This window comes from Leucoraja erinacea, chromosome 27, assembly GCF_028641065.1.
Source record: "Leucoraja erinacea ecotype New England chromosome 27, Leri_hhj_1, whole genome shotgun sequence".
In the NCBI taxonomy this organism is placed as follows: domain Eukaryota; kingdom Metazoa; phylum Chordata; class Chondrichthyes; order Rajiformes; family Rajidae; genus Leucoraja; species Leucoraja erinaceus.
This window is the reverse complement of record NC_073403.1, coordinates 23,353,605-23,366,825: the sequence shown is the minus strand read 5'-3', so window position 1 is coordinate 23,366,825 and position 13,221 is coordinate 23,353,605. Positions and strand designations below refer to the sequence as shown.

General features: G+C 45.5%; 1 protein-coding gene across 1 annotated transcript in view; it reads left to right on the top strand.

The window, feature by feature from the left end:
* Positions 1-13,221, top strand: part of asic2 (acid-sensing (proton-gated) ion channel 2) — a 433,817-nt gene that overhangs the window by 378,064 nt on the left and 42,532 nt on the right. The gene's annotated exons all lie outside the window — the stretch shown is intronic.

The window sequence follows — 13,221 nt, the reverse complement described above, 5'->3', positions numbered from 1 at the left end:
AACCCATCAAGATGGTAACAGAATGTAAACAATCATAGAATAGAATAGTTTCTTTATTGTCATTGTAACATGGGCCATGTACAACGAAATTTAAAATGTCAGCCAGTCAGTGCAGCATTCAAACATTTCTAAAGCTAACGAAACATCCACGGTAAAATAATAAAGATAAGCAAATAAATAAAAATCACAGACAAAGCACGCATACACACCCAACCCTCCATCCTTCTGTGGCATAATGGCTCTGAGGTATTGCTGCCTTACAGTGCCAGAGATCCAGATTCGATCCTGACTACGGTTGCTGTCTGTACCCTGCAACTGTGTGGGTTTTCTCCGAGTACTCTGGTTTCCTCCCACACTCCAAGAGCTTGGTATAAATGTAAATTATCCCTTGCGTGTGTCCGGTAGTGTTAAGGGCCTGTCCCACTTGGCGATTTTTTCGGCAACTGACGTATCAGGGTCGCTGAAAGATTTTGAACCCTTCAAAATCCAGCAGCGGGCGACAACAAAAATTGTTGCGACACTTGAGGAAACACCGCGCGTCAATACGTCATCACGCCGCGTCACGCCGAGACTTTTTCGGTGACCTGATACGTCAGTCAATGATGCTGGCAGTCGCCGGAAAAATCGCCAAGTCGGACAGGCCTTATAATGTGCGGCGATGGCTGGTCGGTGCGGGCTCAGTGGGCTGAAGGGCCTGATTCCACGCTCTATCTCTAAACTAAACTAAACCAAACTAAAAGGGACCCAGGAAATGCAATCAGCGCCTGTCTTTCTTTAAATTCATTGAGCCATCAAATCAATGCATCCTATTTAGAAGACACAATGCAACAGCAATGCATCCTATTTAGAATGCATCCATGCCATTCATGCTTTTTCTCTAAATAAGATGTTCAGCTAGAGCACCATCGCTGCTGATCAACTGGTCTCGTGACGACTTGCAATCGTTTTCCAGACGCACTTTATTCACTTGCGGACAAGGAGGGCAGCACATTCCCAGTTACCAAATTCTACTTGAAAAAGTCAACTTTTATACAATTGGATTTATGCACTCTCTAATTCCTTATTAGTGTATGAAATCACCAATCTCCAGACGTTCTGATGTATTAAAAAACAAATAGAAACTACATTCTAATAACCAATCCCTACCTTCTTATAAATATTAGTAACCAATAGCAACAACGTACTAATTTCTTTTTTTCTTAAATTTAGTCTCATTTAGTTTATTGCCACCTGTAACGAGGGACAGTGAAAAGCTTTTGTTGTGTGCTAACCAGTCAGCGGAAAGACCATACAAGACTATAAACTGATTAGAAGGGGGCAGCTATACCTTAATCTTGGAACAGAGAAGCTGCTACAGCTGTGAGACAGGCCACAACCCTGCCGCAAAACGTATCAGACCTCTAACGTAAAGACCAACCACTCTGACTGTTTCCTCCCCCCACGACCTCCACAGTAAGAAAAAGGAAGAGTAAGCTGAACGTCTGTCTTCAGGTTCCTGTTTCTTTTCATTTGTGGAACCGTGGCACAGCTGTTAGAACCGCCGCCCTACTGTGCCAGAGACTTGGGTTTGATCCTGCCCTCGGGTGTTGTCTGTGTGGAGTTTGCATGTTCTTCCTGTGACCATGTGGGTTTCCTCCAGGTGCTCCAGTTTCCTCCCACTTCACAAAGCTGTACAGATTTGTAGGTTAAATGGCCTCTGTAAATTGCCCTCGTGTGTAAGGAGTGTATACAAAAGTGGAATATAATAGATGTGTAGGAAGGAACTGCAGATGCTGGTTTCAATCAAAGATAGACACAAAATGCCGGAGTAACACAGCAAGACAGGTAGCATATCTGGAGAGAAGGAATGGGTGACGTTTTGGGCCGAGACCCTTCTTCAGACTCAAGGAGGGTCCTGTCCAGCTTTTTGTGTCTCTTAGAAAATAATAGAACTAGTTGGAATGGGTCATTGATGGTGGGCATGGAATTGGTGGGCTGAAGGGCCTGTTTCCATGCTCTATCTCTAAAGAAAACCTATACAGAAACAAAAAGAATAGTCACGTTTCCACTCCAGAATTGCCTTGTGTGTTTAATTAACTCTTCAATCTGATGGTGTTTCTCATCCAACCAGTCTTCTTGTTGATGAGAACACCCTTGAGGTGGTTCTGAAGTTCAAGACACCTGTATGCTGTATGGATATACTGCAGCTCCTAATACTTGAAGCTGAGAGATTGTCTGTGAAGCTTGATCTGCCATGAGATGTAGGGGAGGGGGAACGCTTATAACGGTGCAAAGGAAATTTGAGAAGCGCTTCTTTACTTATAGACTTCAGAAATACAGCGCGGAAACAGGATCTTCAGCCCATCATGTCCGTGCTAACCAGTGATCGCCAACACTAACACTATCCTACACACTAGGGAAAATTTACAATCCTATTTTACCAAAGTCAATTAACCTATAAAGCTAAAAGTAGACAAAAAATGCTAGAGAAACTCAGCGGGTGAGGCAGCATCCATGGAGAGAAGGAGTAGGCGACATTTCGGGTTGAGACCTAGATGCTGCCTCACCCCCTGAGTTTATCCAGCATTTTTTGGCTACTTTTGATGTTTCCAGCATCTGCAGTTCCTTCTTAAACCTATAAAGCTGTACATCTTTGGAGTGTGGGAGGAAACCCAAGCACCCATAGAGTACCCACGTGGTCACATGGAGAAAGTACAAACTCCGTACAGACAGCACCCATAGTCAGAATCTAGCCAAAGTCTCTGGCACAGTTATGCCCCTGTCCCACTTAGGAAACCTGAACGGAAACCTCTGGAGACTTTGGGCCCCAGCCAAGGTTTCCGTGCGGTTCCCGAAGGTTGCAGGTGGTTGCCGGAGGTTGCAGGTAGTGGAAGCAGGTAGGGAGACTGGCAAAAACTTTGGGAACCTCCAGAAACCGCACGGAAACCTTGGGTGGGGCACAAAGTCTCCAGAGGTTTCCGTTCAGGTTTCCTAAGTGAGACAGGGGCATAAGGCAGCAACCTCTACCACTGCGCCACCATGCCGCCCCTTGTAAGAGGGATCACAGCACCAAAACCTTCTGATGAATTGCTGTATTGCGGCCGGCACAGTCTGCTTGATTCGAATGATATTAAAGATACTCTGTCATCTTCTGAAGGAATCTTTGAAGCTTATTCCAGTGTTCATACCATCTACAGCCATTCCCAGAAGGAATAAACTTTGCATTTGTGTCATGTACCATTTTTGAGGGCGTAATGGTGAATACACTTTTTTAAATACTTCAATCAATTCGGCATCACTTTGAGACGCCCTGAGGACATGGGAATCTTTGCATAAGTGAGCATTTTTTCTCTAAGAGTGAGGCATTGTATTGATGTATTGCTGCATTTCATAGAAATATAGAAACATAGAAGGTGCAAGAGTAGGCCATTTGGCCCTTCGAGCCTGCACCGCCATTCAATATGATCATGGCTGATCATCCAAAATCAGTACCCCATTCCTGCTTTCTCCCCATATTCCTTGATTCCGTTAGCCCTTGGAGCTATATCCAACTCTTTCTTGAATGCAACCAATGAATAAGCGAGTTTGGTATTCCAAAAAACGCAAGGAATCATGGGATTTGTCAAAGGTCATTCGCGATATAGAAAAAATGAATGAAGCGCTGGCTGCATAAACTGTGTATAAATTAATATCTTTATTCATAATTTATGTGTAAAAATATATTTAATCTGAGGAACGGGGGTGCCAGGTAATGGAAGAGATTGGCAGATGTGAGTGGGAGACGGGAGAGATTGGACCGGCAGGGAGACATTCTCGGCAGCTGCGCACACACAGACCCGCACCTCATCCGCAGCCAGGATTGAACACGGGTCCCCGGCGCTGCAAGCGCTGCCGAACCGCCACAAGACTGCCCCCGTCCACCCCTGAGAATCCCACGGATCAGTGATACACCAGCCTGGCCAACAGCCAGCGCGGAGAAGAAGTGCCAACCTCAGCTCAACTCCACCTGCCCCACCGAGCCAACCGACAGCCCCTGACCAACGGGACACCGGCACGGAGCAGCCGCCGCCACAGGCCCATAGCCAGCACAAAGAAGCTCCAACTCCTGCCCAACCCCGATGCAACTCCCGAAGAACCAGCGGACCCGAGGACCAGCTGCACAACCAGCCCCACCCAGTGGCCACCTGCCAAACCTCCCGGCGCCAGCAAAAGTCCAACAACAGGCATCAATGGGGATACACACAAAATGCTGCAGCATCCCAGCTGGACAGGCAGCATCCCTGGAGAAAAGGAATGGGTGACGTTTCGGATCGAGATCCTTCTCCAGAGATGTTGCCTGACCCGCCGAGCTACCCCAGTGCATCCCTGCCGATGATCGGCGCTGGGGCCACACCACGAGGTGGCCAACCGACAGCCACTGGACAAGGCGAGAGGCACAGCGGACAGTCCCTGGCCCGCCGGAGCCAGCCGGAGCCCCCCCCCCCCCCCCCCCCCGCATCGGCTGCAGGTCCAGGACCGCCATCGCTCCAGGCCACGCCCCGCAAAGCCCACACCCCAGCTCTCTGAAGACCCGGGCCCGACCCAGGGACGACTATGGACTGAAAAGCAGGCCTGCACACAATGCAGCAGCACCACTGCCTTGAATGCTTATCGCGAGTGACCTCTGACCTAGGCATGCGCAGTCGGAATACCGCACTCGCTTATTGGCCTCCACTGCCTTCTATGGCAGAGAATTCCACAGATTTACAACTCTCTGGGTGAAAAAGTTTTTCCTCAGCTCAGTTCCAAATTGCCTACCCCCTTATTCTTAAACTGTGACCTCTGGTTCTGGACTATCCCAACATGGGAAACATTTTACCTGCATCGAACCTGTCCAATCCCTTAAGAAACCTTTAAGAATTTCCAATTGAAAAGCACTGTTGGAGTAGCTTAGGAAACAATGAAAGTATTTAGGTTAAAGTATCAAAATTAATCCTTCTGTGTCCATCTGAAATCAAACAGTACACTCAAGCAAATTCCAAAGGATTTTGTCAAGTCCCCAGTTGTAAGAGAAGTCACATAAATGATTCGGTGGTTTATCCAAAGGTTGATGTAATTTTACTGCGCAGCTTCTGCGAGAGCTGTTTTCCTGATATCATTGCGATGGGATTAAATGCTTCATATGCCCTGAATTATCCCTGCTTAAAACCTCTTTAATGTTTTAAAACTTTAAGTAGCTGTCATTTGGAAAGCACAGAACAAAAGCTGTTTGACTGAAGTGCGCGTGTTTCACAAGCGGACTTAGCTTATGATCTCTCTGGTTTGAAATTTCCTCCAGGATATGTTAATCACACTCTGGTAACGAAGATCACCATCCTGCATTGCATGTGAATCCATGTAAGGAAGGAGATAGCGTTCTGTCACGGTTTAAACTGCCTTCATCATCCAGTGAGCACCCCAATTAAGTCTAGTGCCTGCTATTTACCCTCTTGTCATGCCCAGCTCCAGGTTTAGTTTAGTGTAGAGATACAGCACAGAAAAAGGCCTTTCAGCCCACCGAGTCCGCGCCAACCAGCCTGTGCACTAACACAATCCTACACACACTAGGGAAAATTTACAATTATACCAAGCCAATTAGCCTACAACCATGTACATGTCTTTGGAGTATGAGAGTCATAGAGTCATATTGTGATACAGTGTGGAAACAGGCCCTTCGGCCCAACTCGCCCACACAGGCCAACAATGTCACAGCTACACTAGTCCCACTTGCCTGCGCTTGGTCCATATCCCTCCAAAGCTGTCCTATCCATGTACCTGTCTGTTTCTTAAACGATAGGGTATTACCAGCCTCAACTGCCTCCTCTGGCAGTTTGTTCCATACACCCACCACTCTTTGTGTGAAAAAGTTACCCCTTGGATTCCTATTAAATCTTTTCCCCTTCACCTTGAACCTATGTCCTCTATTCCTCGATTCCCCTACTCTGGGCAAAAGACTCTGTGCATCTACCCGATCTATAGCTCTCATGATTTTGTATACCTCTATAAGGTCTCCCCTCATCCTCCTACGCTCCATGGAATAGAGACCCAGCCTACTCAACTTCACCCTATAGCTCCCACCCTCTAGTCCTGGCAACATCCTCGTAAATCTTTTCTGAACCCTTTCAAGCATGACAATGTATTTCCTATGTCCTGAACTGAATACAATATTCTAAATGCGGTCTCACCAATGTCTTATACAACTGCAATATGACCTCCCAACTCTATATTCAGTACTCTGACTGATGAAGGCCAAAGTGCCAAAAGACTTTTTGACCACCTTATCTACCTGCAACTCGACCTTCATAGAAACATAGAAAATAGATGCAGGAGTAGGCCATTCGGCCCTTCAAGGAACCATGCACCTGTACTCCTAGATCCCTCTGCTCTACAACACTACCCAGAGACCTACCATTTATTGTGTAGGTCCTGCCCTGGTTCGACATCCCAACATGCAATACCTCACACTTCTCTGTATTACATTCCATCAACCATTCCTCCGCCCACCTGGCCAATCGATCCAGATGCTGCTGCAATCATTCACAACCATCTTCACTATCTGCAAAACCACTAACTTTTGTATCATCAGCAAACTTGCTAATCTTGCCCTGTATGTTCACATCTAAATCGTTGATGTAGATGACAAACAGTAACGGGCCCTGCACCGAACCCTGAGGCACACCACTAGTCACAGGCCTCCAGTTTGAGAAGCAACCTTCCACCATCACCCTCTGCTTCCTTCCATGGAGCCAATTTGCTATTCTTTCAGCTATCTCTCCTTGAATCCCCATGCGATCTAACCTTCCAGAGCAGCCTACCACGCGGAACCTTGTTGAACGCCTCACTGAAGTCCATGTATACAACATCTACAACTCTGTCTTCATCAACCATTTTGGTCACGTCTTCAAAAAAATCAATCAGATTTGTGAGACACCACCTCCCATGTACAAAACTATGCTGACTATCCCTAATCAGCCCTTGCCCATCCAATGCCTGTACATCCTATCCTTCAGAATACTCTCCAGTAACTTACCAACTACAGATGTTAAGCTCACCAGCATATTCCCTGCAGCCCTTCTTGAAAAGAGGCACAACATTTTCCACTCTCCAGTCTTCCGGCACCTCTCCTGTATTTAAGGACAACTCATACATTTAAACCAGGGCTCCCGCAATTTCCTTTCTAATTTCCCACAATGTCCTTGGATATATCAGATCAGGCCCTGGAGATTTGTCTACCTTCAAACACGACAGTACCTTCAGTACTTTTTCGACAGTAACCCTGACTGCTCTCAAGACACTTCGAGTGACTGCTCCAATTTCCTCCGTTAAATGTCTTTCGCCTTGGTAGATACAGAGGAGAAATACTCATTTAGCACCTTGCCCATCTCCTGTGGCTCCACACAGAGGTAACTGCTTTGATTCCTGAGAGGTCCCACTCTCTCTCCAGTTACGCTTTTCCCCCTTATGTATTTATAAAATCTTTTGGGATATTCCTTAAGGCTGCCTGCTGGAGCCATCTGGCCCCGTTTTGCCCTTCTGATTTCCTTTTTTAAGTTTACTCCTTAATTCCTGAAACTCCTCCAGGGATGCACTTGATCCCAGCTGCCTATATCTCTCCCATGCATCCTTCTTGTTTCAGCCGAATGTCTCAATTTCCCACGTCAGCCAAGTTTCCTGACGTTTGTCTACTTTGACCTTCATTCTAACGGGGACGTGCACATCCTGAAATATCTTATGCACACTTTTAAAAACATCCCACTTGGCCGATGTTCCTTTCCCCTCTAATAACCTGCTCCAGTCAACTTGAGCGACACCTTCTCTCATATACTCAAAGTTGGCCTTACTCCAGTTGAGCATTTTAAAACGTGGATACTCTCCGTCCTTATCCGTAACTATCTTAAACATAATCGAACTGTGGTCACTGGTCCCAAAAGGCTCCGCCACACACACTTCATTAACTTGCCCTTCCCAATTTTCCAATACTAGTTCCAGCGCTGCCCTCTCATTTGTGGGGGCCTCCACACACTGCTTAAGAAAACTCTCCTGAACACTTTTGAGAAATTGCACCCTATCTGAATCCTTCATGCTATGATTTTCCTAGTCTAACTTGGGAAAGTTAAAATCCCCGACTATAGCAACCTTATTTTACCTGCAGCTGGAAACTGGAGAGGAAACCGGTGTTCGCAGAGAAAACCCACGCAGGTTACAGGGAGAACGTACAAACTCCGTACAGACAGCACCCATAGTCAGGATCAAACCCGGGTCTTTGGCACTGTAAGGCAGCAACTCTACTGTTGCACCACTGCACATTCATTAACTCCAAATCAACATACACAAAATCTTTAATATAGCCCTCAGTAATTATATCTCCTCCCCTTCATGTGAATAGGTGAGGGTCGCAGGAAAAATGTGCCCTGAAAATATTACCTGCTGCATATATTAGTGGGAAACATATGTCCATTTAGTTGTTCAGTTTAGTTTAGTTTATTGTCACATGTACCGAGGTATAGTGATAAGCTTTTTCTTGCGTGTTAACCAGTTAGCGGAAAGACTATACATGATTACAATCAAATCATCCACAGGATAAAGGGAATACTGTATTGTGCAAGGTAAAGTCCAATTAAAGATAGTCTAAAGATCTCCAATGAGGTAGATGGTTGCACAGGGTCGCTCTCTAGTTGTTGATAGGATTGGCTAGACAGTAGCTACAGTAAAGGCAAGATAGAAGCAGAAGCATAGAGTGATGTTTGACATATATGGACCTTCATGCTTGCTTTGTTATTGGAGAGGACGATGTCCTACAGTAGGGAAACAGACATAATGGAGTTGAAGTCTATTTATGTCAAAAAGAAAATAACTTATTTCATCTGTACAGACTTTTACGACATCATGACATCCCAAAACAGTCTACAGCCAACAAATGACTGTTAAGATGTAGTCATTGATGTAATAAGAAAAAGTGGAGGCCAATTATATTCATAAAGCCATCACAACTAGCCATCACATCTAATGACCAGCCAATCTCCATTTGTAATGTTGGTTGAGTTGGAAGCATTGACCAAGACACAAGGGATAAACCTTATGCCCTCAAGTCAAGTCAAGTTTATTTGTCACATACACATACTAGATGTGCAGTGAAATGAAAGTGGCAATGCCTGCGGATTGTGCAAAAAACTACAGAACAGTAAGTATTTACATATTAGAAAAAACCCAGCAAAAAACAGCAATAGCAACAAAATGACACAACACAACATAAATTGGTACAGTACATTAGTCCCTGGTGAGATAAGAGTTCACAGTCCTAATGGCCTGTGGGAAGAAACTCCGTCTCATCCTCTCTGTTTTCACACCATGACAGCGGAGGCATTTGTCTGACCGTAGCAGCTGGAACAGTCCGTTGCTGGTGTGGTAGGGGTCCTTCATTATGTTGCTGGCTCTGGAGTTATACCATAACAAGTCTTATATCTACTAGAGCTGATACTTGGAGATGTCTCTGGTAGGCATGTTACTGGGAAGTATTTTGAGAGATAAGATATATATGCATTTGGATAGACGGGCTGATTAGGGAGGGTCAGCATGGTTTTGAGTGTGTATCATGAATCTGATTGAGCTTTTTGAGAAAATAACTAAAAAGCTTGATGAGGCCAAAGCCATAGACATTGTCAATATGGACTTCAGCAAGGCATTTGATAAGGTTCCACATGGTAGGCTGCTCTGGAAGGTTAGATCACATGGGATCCAGGGAGCACTGGCTGACTGGATAGAGAATTAGCTTCATGGAAGGAAGCAGAGAATGATGGTGGAAGTTTGTTTTTCAGATTGATGGCTAGTGATATGTCTCAGGGATTGGTGCTGAACCCTTTACTGTTTATGATTTATATCAATGATTTGGATGAGAATGTATGAGGCATGATTAGTAAATTTGCAGATGATACTAAAGTGTGTCTTATCGTAGATAGTGAAGCAGGTTTTTTCATGGGTGGCGCTGCGCGTGGCAGCCTCGCCAACAGTTTGTCCGTCCTTTCACCCTTTTTGTTATTTTTAGTCTGCCTAATAGTATGTTTTTGGAGGTTTCTTAGTCTTTTTTATGTGGGGGGTGGGGAGGGGGAAGAGGGGAATCTATTTCCCAGTCACTTCCTGGTCGAGGATGCATCTTTTTTCCGAGTCGCATCTTCGCCCGCCCCCCCTCGCAGCCTACCAACTGGATTGGTGCGGCCTTTCCTGTTGGAGACCAGCCAGAGCTTCAGCAGCGGCGCAGCACTGAATTACCATCACAGAGCGGGCGATGCCTTACCGGAGATCGCCGTGTCGGAGCTCCAGAGTGTTGGGCATGCTGCTTTAACACCGTGGAGCTGTGGTTTGCGGAGCTTCTAGCCGAGGGCAGCGCTAACCAATATCGCAGAGTACTGGGACCCCTTACCAGGGGTCGCCAGTGTTGGAGCTCCGCCCAGCTCCGCCTGTGGACCTCGGGAGCCGTGATCTCTGATAGGAAGCGACTCATTCGGAAACTCCAAGCCGCTGAGTGTGTTCTTCCGTTCCGACGTCGGAGTTCCGATTATCCCGGCGAGAGGGCCTGAACATCGGGCCGCCGTAGCGGCGACTGCGGAGGGCTCAAAGGCCTCAACCACGGGTGAACAATAAGGAAGATAACTTTATTACCTTCCCTCGCAGTGGGAAACGTTGATTCCACTGTGCGGGGATGTTTATAGAAACATAGAAATTAGGTGCAGGAGTAGGCCATTCGGCCCTTCGAGCCTGCACTGCCATTCAATATGATCATGGCTGATCATCCAACTCAGTATCCCGTACCTGCCTTCTCTCCATACCCTCTGATCTCCTTAGCCACAAGGGCCGCATCTAACTCCCTCTTAAATATAGCCAATGAACTGGCCTCAACTACCCTCTGTGGCAGAGAGTTCCAGAGATTCACCACTCTCTGTGTGAAAAAAGTTCTTCTCATCTCGGTTTTACTGTTATGTTAAACGCTATCGTGTATTGTGTTCTTTTTTATTCGTATGGCTGTATGGTAACTCAAATCTCACTTTACTAAATGGTGACCATAAATGTAACTTGAACTTGAAGGTTATCAACAATTACAGCAGGATATTGATCAGTTGGGCTGGTGGGTTGAGGAATGGGTTAATGGAGTTTACACATAAGTGTAATGTGTTGCAGTTTGGTAAGTCAAACCAGGGTGGGACCTTCACAATGAATAGCAGGGCTCTGGGTGTGTGGCAGAACACAAAATACTTTGCATTTCAGCTCTTTATTTTGGGAAAAATAATTGTGCTAAACTTTGCTGGTTGATATTGGACAGTAAATATCAAAAGACCATCAATGGGACTACCAATGCCTCATTAATACTAATCGGGACGTGTAAAAAATCAGATCTCGGGTGCTTATAAAATTGGAAACACAGATGTTGGAATCTCGAGCTAAGCACAAAATACTGGAGGAACTCAGCGCATTACGCAGCATCTGGCGAGGGAATAGACAGGTGATGTTTAAGGTCAGCCCCCTTTGGCAGACTGATTCTAGTCTGACAAAGGGTCCCGACCTGAAAACTCGACTGACCATTCCTCCCCCACTCCATTTCCCCCCCCACCACCTCAGAGGCTGCCTGACCCACTGAGTTCTTCCAGCACTTTGTGTCATATAATAGTAAGATTAAACGAGAACTTACCAGTTTGAAGTTTGATCTTGATTTTATGAGGAGTTACGATGAGCGATTACGTGAAGAAGGCCGTCATCCCACTTGGCAGGTCATACATCAAAGCAGCGGTGTGGAATCACAGAAACAAGTAGTTGACCATGAACATAGTAAGATTTTGAGAACTGGAATTACCATATGACCTTGATAATATGAGGGTGGGAGCAGTGGGTACGTAATCGCTCATCGTAACTCCTCATAAAATCAAGATCAAACTTCAAACTGGTAAGTTCTCATTTAATCTTACTATTTTACTTCGGAGTCACGTGAGTGACTACGTGAAGATTTCAAAGCTCTGTGATTTCACGCCGGAACCGAATCCATGCGTAACACACTGCTTGACGTGACCATGGATGAGTGAAAAAAGATTAATGCATTCAGACATGACTTGGTTTATTATGCTGATGCTTGATCATCCAATGAAAATAATAGCGACCCCTTTCATCCAGAGCAAACTATTAACAGAGTCAAAAATGGAGTTGCCAAATACCCCTGATTTGGCCACGGGTTGTATTGAAAGTTGGTAAGTATGTTCGTTTGACCATCCTGCAGCTGCTAGGATGTGGTCCAAAACAAACGTACATTATCCTATGAGCTGATGTGGTAGCAGCCCCGGTGGAGTGCGTGTTAAAATATTAGTATTGACTCCTGCATTCACCAAACGCCCGTTTTACCACCTGAAGCTCTGGTTTATTAAATCAAAACATAATATATTATGTTATTAACATATGTAACCACCCTGTCCAGTCGTAATTTATGTCATGACTGGACCCGTTGCACTGAGGCCAGTGCCATAAGGATTATTACCTTTTGAGAACCGGCTTGAGATAAGGATGTGGCTGGAGCCCTCTGCTGAAGTAATGTTAACATTACATCATGTCCCATACTCCCATGTTACTGGGCCTGGGAGAACTTGTGTTAAGATATCCTATATAATTCTGGATATCAGAGGGTGAGGCCCGACAGAGTGGGTTCCACTTGCTGCAGCAAATATGATGAGAAGCACGTTTGCACCATTTAATGGCACTGTAACTGAGTATTGTTAAAGACTCATAAGAAATCAACTCTAGGACATCAGTTATTCGTGCTGTATAGCACGTAACGTGTATTCAGCTAAAACCGTATCCAATCTGCTGAAGTGGAGATGTCCTGCCTCTTTTTGGTGCTATCCTGCATTCTGCAGTGAGCACTCCACGGATTTGTCTGACAACCAGGAAATCATCTCGGAGTCTTCAAGTCAATGACTTGATGTATCATGCAGCCGCTGGTCTCCCGAGTCACAGGCTGTACCAGCACGTTTTATGCTTTGAATAACCATATAGGTTCTATATAATTCCCTATATTAGCGGGAACCATGGCTGCATATGTCAGTCAGGCAGATTGAGGCCTGGCGGTTGTCTTGCTGGATAAATTGCAAAACCCCACTGATGAGGCAGAATGGAGAAAACACACATGCAATAATTCCTCCACCAAGTGGCGATAATGTATCTTTTGCCACTGTATGCCACATGTTTTGC